The sequence below is a fragment of the Mesoplodon bidens genome, assembly GCF_964165515.1.
Source record: "Mesoplodon bidens genome assembly, chromosome: 1".
Lineage (NCBI taxonomy): Eukaryota > Metazoa > Chordata > Mammalia > Artiodactyla > Ziphiidae > Mesoplodon > Mesoplodon bidens.
Window position 1 is genome coordinate 117,509,335 of NC_138176.1, and position 9,587 is coordinate 117,518,921.

Sequence of the window (9,587 nt, forward strand, 5' to 3'; positions counted from 1 at the left end):
ATTGTAGATTTTTTTATGATAGCCATTTTGACCGGTGTGAGGTGATACCTCACTGGACTTCTGATTTGCATTTCTCTAATAATTAGTGATGCTGAGCATTTTTTCATGTGCTTTCTGGCCATCTGTATGCCTTCTTTGGAGAAATGTCCATTTAGATCCTTGGCCCATTTTTTTATTCAGTTGTTTGTTTTTTTGATATTGAGCTGCTTGAACTGTTTGTACATTTCAGAGATGAATTCCTTGTGGGTACCTTCCTTTGCAAATAATTTTTCCCATTCTGAGGGTTGTCTTTTTTGTTTGTTTATGATTTCCTTCGCTGTGCAGCCACTTTGAAGTTTAATTAGGTCCCATTTGTTTATTTTTGTTTTATTTTTCATTATTCTAGGAGGTGTATCATAAAAGAATTTGCTGCGATTTCTGTCAAAGAGTATTCTGCCTATATTTTCCTCAAGAGTTTTATAGTATCCATCCTTACTTTTAGATCTGTAATCTATTTGGAGTTTATTTTTGTGTGTGGGGTTAGGGAGTATTCTAATTTCATTCTCTTTTTAATTGATTAAGGAACCTCCACACTGTCTGCCACAGTGGCTTTTACCAATTTATATTCCAAGCATCAGTGTAGAAGGGTTCCCTTTTCTCCACACCCTCTCCAGCATTTCTTGTTTGTAGACTTTTTGACAATGGCCATTCTGAGCGGTGTGAGGTGATAACCTCTTTGCAGTTTTGATTTCCACTTCTCTAATCTTTAGTGATGTTGAAATCTTTTCATGTGATTTTTTTTTTTAAAGAGTGTGAGTAAAAGTTACCTCTTTCAATTGGCTTCTTGAACATCTGCCCTGTTTTGAATTCTTTTTTGATGACCTACCCCAGGATGTTTCTTGAGGGCAGGTGCTTTTTTAACTTACAGCCCCGCAGGCCTTGTGAATATTAAGCACCCATCAGCACAGGTTTTAAAGTTGGTGTTACGGGATAACGGCCACAAGGCAGAAGCATTACTTCAGGCCCAACATTTTTTTTTCTTTAGTAATTTCATTTTTATTTTATATTGGAGTAGAGTTGATTTCTGATGTTGTGTTCATCTTAGGTGTCCAGAACCTTGATTCAGTTATACATAGACATATATGTATTTTTTTCAGGTTCTTTTCCCATATAGGATATTACAGTGTTTTCAGTAGAGTTCCTTGTGCTATTCTATAGGTCCTTTTTGATTACCTGTTTGATATATGTTAGTGTGCATCTGTTAATCCCAACCTCCTAGTTTATCCCTCTCCCTACCTTTCCTTTTTGATCATCAGAAGTTGGTTTTCTAAGTCTGTGAGTCTGTATCTGTTCTGTAAAGTAGTTCATTTGTAGGAATTTATAGATTCCACCTGTAAGTGACATCTTAGGATATTTGTCTTTTTCTTTCTGACTTACTAAACCTACTATGATTATCTCTAGGTCCATAGGTGACTGCAAAAGGCATTATTTCATTTTTTTCATGGCTGAGTCATATTCCATGTATACATGTCTCACTTCTTTATCCATTCATCTGTCGATGGACATGTTGTCTGCTTCCATGCCTTGGCTATTGTAAATAGTGCTGAAGTGCACGCTTGGGTGCACGTACCTTTTCGAATTCCACTTTTCAATGCATATACTCTTAAACCTGGGACTGCCAGATCATATGGTAGCTCTCTTTCCACCTTTTAAAGGCATGTCCATAGTGTTCTCTATAGTGGCTGTTACCAATTACATGCCACTAGCACCATAGGAGGGTCCCCTTTTCTTAACCCCTACTTTAGCACTTATTGTCTGTAGTCTTTTAGATAATGACCATTTTCACTGGTGCGTGGCCATGTCTCTTGGTAGTTTTGATTGGCGAGTCTCTAGTAATTTGCCATGATGAGCATCATTTCATTTGCTTTTTAAAAAATGGTGTGAGTTGTACATAGTTGTTGATATTTTCTTCTTGATAGTTTGCCCTGTTTTTAATTATTTTCGATTACTTGTGACTGGAACTTTTTGAGGGCAGGTATAATTTAGAGCCCAGCAGTCCTTGTGAATATTAAGCGCCCATAAGCAATAGTTTTCAGATTGCTGTGGCCGGAAATGTCAACAAGACGGCAGGATTTCTTTGTGCCGAACTCTGGTTACTCCGTCTCCTGGAGCCTGAGTAGAAGTCCTGCTTTGGGGTTGTAATTTGAGTGGAAATTTCCAGAACAGTTTCCTTAAAAATCTAAAAAATAGAGCTACAGAGGATATGACAATCACAACATTGTAAATCTGGTATACTCCATTGTAAAAATAAAGTTAAAGTAGCCTAATGTGAAGTATTTAGGTATGAAATTCTTCATTATTTTTTATTTTTTTAATTTTAATTTTTTCTAATTTTTGTTTGTTTGTTTGACAGGGTCTATTTCCAAATCGAAAAACAAGACTGTCCTTTTCCCAAAACCAGCCTTTAATTGTATCTATCAAGCATAGTGTTTGCTCTCCAATTGGTTATTTTAGGTTTTTCATTTTAAATTCGTCCTCCATTTCCATTGTTTAAAATTTTGTCTTCCATTCCTAGGTTCAATGTATGTTTTTTGTAATTAATACTTGTAATTTAAAACTTCAAGATTTACTGAAAAAATAAAGCACAGCTGCCATAAGTGAAAAAAGACACAAGAAATGAAGTTATAGTAAGTGATAAAGTGAAAAAAGACACAAGAAATGAAGTTATAGTAAGTGATAGATGGAAGAATGTATTTTCCTCATAGATAAGACAAAGAGTTAAAATCAATTACATATAAAGTTACCACAAATTAAGAAAAAAGAATAGACAACCTGACAAAGGGCATAACAAAAACTCACATCTAAGGAATTGCAATTGTCAGTGAATTTCAAATTTATCCCTGATCTTAGCTAGCCATAAGAAAAGAGCATTTTAAATGATTTCCAATCACTACTTTTATACAAATTTTTAAAAATTGTAGCATGCTTTACCTGGCACGAAAGGCACCTCTTTCACAATGGAAACAAGCAAATACCCTTCAAGATGAAAGGCTAAGCACACCTCTTTGTGCTTCTTTCATAGGATATAGGGTCTTGATTGGATAACTGCAATAGCACGGATTCTATGGAGGAGCCATTTCATCCATCAGCTTATCTTTTTCCTAATTAATCAAATGATCTAAGATGCTGGGGGGCTGAGAAGACTCCTTCAAGGAGAGACTGGTGCCAAACCTTCATTATATGTTAGTTAACCATCATGTACTGGTGTGAAACACTAGGAAATCGAAGACTTGTGTTCCCCTGGCTGTTGATGGTGGAGTTTTTGTCAGGAGGGAAGGCCCCTTCTCAGCTACCACCCACTTCATACCAGTGGTTCCCAATTTCCCTGAGCATGAGAATTCCTGGGAGCCTTGCTGGAAGCAGAGTTCACCTGGTGCTTCACGGAAGACTCAGCAGCAGGACCAGGAGTATGGACTTTTCACAGCACGAGGGGCTTCTTAACATCAACAAAGACTGGGGAAACACTCTTCAAATCATTTACTCTGTGCTGCTTTATTCACAGCTTCATGGGTGTACCAATGAGGTACAAAAAACTGTACATTTTTAAAGTATACACTTCAATGAGTTTTGTCATATGTATATACACAGTAAAGCATCAGCCTAATTAAGATAAAAAACATACCCATTGCCCCCAAAAGTTTCCTCATGTCCCTTTGTAATACACACTTCCCTCCCTCCCATCCCCAGAAACCACTAATCTGCTTTCTTCCACTAGAGATAGCACTGTATTTTATATGAATGACATCTTTCTGTATCTGGCTGCTTTCACGTAGCATAAATATTTTAAGATTTATAAGGAAATAAATAAATAGCTACAAGGATACACTGTACAACACAGGGAATACAGCCAGTAATCTAAATAACTTTTTCTTTCTTTTTTTTTTTCTTTTTTGGCTGAACCACATGGCATGCGGGATCTTAGTTCCCTGACCATGGATTGAACCCATGCCCCCTGCAGTGGAAGTGAGGAGTCTTAAACCACTGCACCAGCAGAAAAGTCCTAATAACTTTTAATGCAGCATAATCTATAAAATTTTGAGTCACTATGTTGTACACCTGAAACTAGGATAATATTGTAAATCAATTATACCTTAATAAAAAAAAACACCAAAAAAAAAAAAAGAACACCATTGTGACCACCATCCAGGTGAAAATTTTACTTTCCCATCCACAGCAGAATACCCTCCCTGTGTCCCATCCCAATCTCAACCAACTCCCTACTTCCAAAAGGACTCGCTGTCCTGATTTTTTTTTTTTTTTGCGGTACGCGGGCCTCTCACTGTTGTGGCCTCTCCCGTTGCGGACGCGCAGGCTCAGCGTCCGTGGCTCACAGGCCCAGCCACTCTGTGGCATGAGGGATCTTCCCGGACCGGGGCACGAACCCGTGTCCCCTGCATCGGCAGGCGGACTCTCAACCACTGCACCACCAGGGAAGCCCTGTCCTGATTTTTATAGTCATTACTCTCCTTGAGTTTCTTTATAGTTTTTATCACCCAAGTGTGCTCTCTAAAACCTACAGTTTAGTCTTGCTCACGTTGTTGATGTCTTTTAATCCTCTCTTAGCCACTAAGTTCCTTCTCCATCCCTTTCTCTTTCTTACACTGTATCCATGGAAGAACTCGAGCCCTTCCCCCATGGGATTTTCCAGTAAGAATTTTGCAGACTGTGTTCTCAGGATGCAGTTCAACACATCCCTCTGTTCTCTATTTCCTGCAAATTTTCAACTGTATTCAGAGGCTTGACCAGACTCGGATAAATATTTTTGATGATACTCTAGGTATTGATGTGCTCTTTATGCTAAGTGAAATAACTCAGACAGAGAAAGACAAATACTGCATGATCTCCCTTAAACGTGGAATCTTTAACAAAAAAAAAGAAAAATCCTAGCTCATAGATAGAACAGACTGGTGGATGCCAGAGGCAGGAGGTGGGTGGGGTGAAATGACTGAGGGTGAAAAGGTACAAACTTCCAGCTATAAATAAGTCATGAGATGTAAGAAACAGCATGCTGACCATAGATAATAATATATCGAATACGTAAAAGTTGCTAAGAGAGTCGACCTTAAAAATTCTCATGAAAGAAAAAAAATGTACTTATATATGGTGACAGATCTCGTCTAGACTTATGGTGGTGATTGTTTCACAATATATACAAATACTGAATCCTTATGCTGTACAGCTGAAAGTACCATAATGTTAAATATTTGCCACCTATACCTGAAAAAAAATAAACTATGATATCCTTGGAACAATAAAATATCAGAACTAGTTGTGACTTCTGAAAACAGTTAGAACTTTTTTTGCATGAAATTCTCTCCTTCCCTTCCCCATTTCTTTGTTTGTACCATATCTATATTCTTAGAACATAAAGCCATTATGAGATGGGTTGGGACGTGGGACCCTCTACCTGAGCGTTTGTACCTGCACCTGGACAAACGTCTCCTCCAGCAACAGAACAGAAGGCCACTATAAGGGACTAAAAATAGCTTCATGCCAGCCAGGTAGAGGCAATTAGGAACAATAAGATACTAAAGGCCACAAACCAACTGCCACTTCTGAGGTGCCAGGAGCAAAGGCAGGGTACTGCACATGATCCCTGTACACAGCACCACAAAGGGGGTGGACAGGATACCTAAATCCACACCTCAGCCCGACTTTCCAATCCTCCCCCACCCTCATCCCATTTAAGGAATCGGTCCCCCATTGGAGAGCTAGCAAGGGCACCTGTTACTTGTTTTTATCCCTTGTGCTTCAGCATGAGTCCCAATAAAGGCTTGCCTGAATTCCTTGTGTGGCCTCTTATCAATTCCTGTTGATTGAAGAGTCCAAGGACCCGAATCTGTATCAATTACATAGTATAACCTCGTTTTAACCCGCATTTAATCTAAATTTTAGAAGTAACTATATATTTACTGCTCACACTAATCTTTATTGCAATGTCTCTTTAGTTATTGTGGTTTCTGAAGCTGGTTCTTCAGTAGGTTCCTCAAGGAGGGCTCCTGGAACACTCTCCTGAAACACTGTAATGAAGACAGGGTATTACTGGCTTTTCCTTTTGCCCTCGGCTCCAATATGGCTCAATACGGGACTTTTAATGATTCTATCTTTATTTCAAAGTTTGATATTTTGTTCACCAAGGACTTTTTGGCATTGAATTTGGTTTTCAAAAAATTATTGCATTAAAATTTCAGTTATCTTGATTACTGAGTTGTTTGGTGCCCCTGAAACTTTGTGCCCAATGCCAGTGCCTTTCTCACCTCACCCTGGCTCAAGCATTGAGTTGAGCTTCTCTGTGCTTCCTCTTTACTGTTTCCATCGAACTTATTTTGATTACACACCTTATAGTGGATGTCAATTGTGGGGTGCAGTCCCAGTGGAGCCCTGGGGGCTCAGTGGGAGAAGTCAAGGACTTTCATGCCTTACCTTAGACCTCTGCCTCACTCACTGGTGGAGTGAACCTAGTCCTCCCAGTCTCAGCTGCGGCTCCCGGCCTGGTTCCTGCTCCGCACAAGCTCAAGGCTCTGCGGCGGGTCCTCATTTGGCTCCTGCACCGCGCATGCGTGGGGCTCTCCTGGGAAGGGGGCGGACGCGGGGGCACCTGCTCCTGTACTGAGCATGCGCAGGGCCCTCAGGCGTCCAGTTACGCTTTTGCTTCCTTCTCCTTTCCCAACACTCATGGTGATATTGGGCAGGTCTCATGGCTGTTGTTCACTTGTATTTTATGGTAACAGGGGGATACCTTGTCATCTAGTCTTGTAAATATTGCCCATGGGTTTTGTTTTTAATACCGCTCTGTGTTTATGTGGGGATTCTGGAAGACAAAGACTATGCTTCCACGACAATTGCCATCTTCCCAGAATTCTTAAATTTATTTTATTTTTAAAAGGATACTTTAAAAGAAAGCAACGGAGAACCAGAATTATTTTCTACACACAGAAAGCTTAAAAAAAAAACTACATAAAAAAATCCACAAAAGAGTATTGTTAGCTAAAGGCCTACACATGTTCTTATTGTTAACAAGGGAGACTGCAACTGCCAAGGACGTGACAGCCCCTGGTACAGGAAAGATGCAGACCAGACAGTCCAAACACCTACGTGCTACACACACCCAGTCGTGTGATGGCCTGGCCAAGCTCAGAAGAGAGAAAGGGAGAGGCTCTGGGAGTGAAGAGAGAAAGGAAAGCTGGGTGGAAGTTTGTGATCTGATGTTTCACCTGTCAGGGTGAAGTTCCTGCTACTGGTCCACAGAACCAGGTGAGGGACTGAGTTTCACTGCCTTTTGATGGGAGAGGAGGCAGGGAGCAGGGATGGACACACACAGAAAGCCAGGTCTGCTGGTGGACTGTGCCCCTAACAGAAGGGTGACTAGAAAACATTCTACTCACTGAGGAAGCTTTACTGTCTGGGCTCTGGGTGAGCAAGAAAGAGACCCCCCTGAGGGGAAAGCTACTAGGTCTTTGCTATGGACTGAATATTTATGTCCCCCCAAGTACATATGCTGAAAACTTAACCTCTAAGCTGATGACATTAGGAGGCAGGGCCTTTGGGAGGTGATGAGATCAGAAGGCAGAGCCCCGATGAGTGGGATGAGTGCCCTTGTAAAAAAGGCCTGAGAGAGCCCCCTGGCTCCTTCTCACGTGTGACAATACAGCAAAAAGAGGGCCACCTATAAACCAGAGGATGGTCACTCACCAGACACTAAATCGGCAGACACCTTGATCTTGGACATTCCAACATCTAAAACTGCAAGAAATAAATTTCTGTTGTTTATATGCCACCCAGTCTCTTTGTATTTATTATAGCAGCCCAAACAGAATAAGACAGCCCGTGATTCAGGCAGCCAGTGTCTGATTATAAGACCAGCGTCTGAACATAAGTAAACGGAGGAACAGGGTGGAGGTGGGGAGTGTGGGACATTTCGTTTGACTGGGGTGATAAGTGAGGTCCATGTACTTTTCATTCTAAACTATCACTCAAGAATAAAAGCAAAATAAGAACATCTTCAGATAAAAAAGACTAAGAGTTTGCCTCTCTCAGGCTCTCACTGAGTGTGAGGAAAGATGTACTTAAGGAAGAAGTGAGTGAATCCCAGAAGGAAGGAGTGGAGTCTGAGAGACGGAGGCAGGAGATGGGGGGAAGCAGGTCTTAGGCAGACAGTCATTGACTGTGTGAAACAACAGTCATGGATTAGTAATAACAATTATCATGACTAATTAGAGGCATAAACCTCTGTGGTTCAGTGCTGTGTCCTGGCCATCACCTGCCACTCTACCAGGACTCGGGAAGCCTGAGCTGAGGTTGGGAGCACATATACATTGATTTATATAATAATCATTTATAACTACTTTGTAATAAGAATATATACCATGAACAAGTGGGATTTATTCCTGGAATACAAGAATGCTTCAACCTAAGAAAATGTACCAGTGTAATGCACTACATTAACAGAATGAAGCAAAAAAACATGAGCATCTCAGTTATTGCAGAAAAAGCAACTGAAAAAAATTCAACACACTTTCATGATAAAAAACGCTCTAAAACTACATTTGAAGGAAATTACCACAACATAATTCAAGCCATATATGTAAAACGCACAGCCAACATCACACTCAATGGTGAAAGACTGAAAACTTTTCCTTTGAGATCAGGAAGCATGTAAGAATGCTGGGTTTTACCAACTCTATTCAACATTGCACTAGTATTTTTAGCCACAGCAGTTAAGAAAGATAGATAAATACATTAATTAATTAATAAATGAATAAATCACTGACATCCACATTTGAAAGGAGGAAGCAGAATTATCTCTGTTCACACATGACATGATTTCATATGGAGTAAGTTTAAGGATGCCACAAAAATCATGTTAGAACTAATACATGAATTCAGCAAAGTAACAGGATACAAAGTCAACGTTAAAAATCATGTGCATTTCTGTACACTAACATGATCCCCAAGGGAATCAGAGGCATCCCCTGAGCCCTGGAGTGGACAGCCACACAGTAGGACAATCAAGGAGGCCAAAGTGAGCAAGAGAAGTCAGCAGATGGTGAGATTTGATCTAGGAGATACCTGGGATCAGCTGGGTCCTGGCTGAGGGGTGCTATGAGAAGGCCAGCAGGTGTAAAGGGCCTGGCAGGTGAGGTGGCAGACGATTTACGATGACCTCCTGTCATGATAGCTCTGGGAGAGTCCTGATTTCAAATACATTCTCAAACCTGTCAGATCTTGCTTCCCAAATGTATTCATTCAGCAGTATTGGCCTGTCTTCTTTGCCAAGTGCAGGGCTGATGGTCTGTAATATATTGAAACCTAGGTGTAGACTCTGCTGCCAGAAGGTTGAGCATCAGTTGTAATGTAATACAGTGAAGGCTGTTGTAGGCACAGTACCAGGTAATTAAAATCATAACCCATCTCTCTCCCATAATTATTTTTTTTAATTAATTAATTAATTTTTTTTTTTTGGCTGCGTTGGGTCCGCGTTGTTGTGCGCAGGCTTTCTCTAGTTGAAGCGAGCAGGGGCTACTCTTTGTTGCGGTGCACGGGCTTCT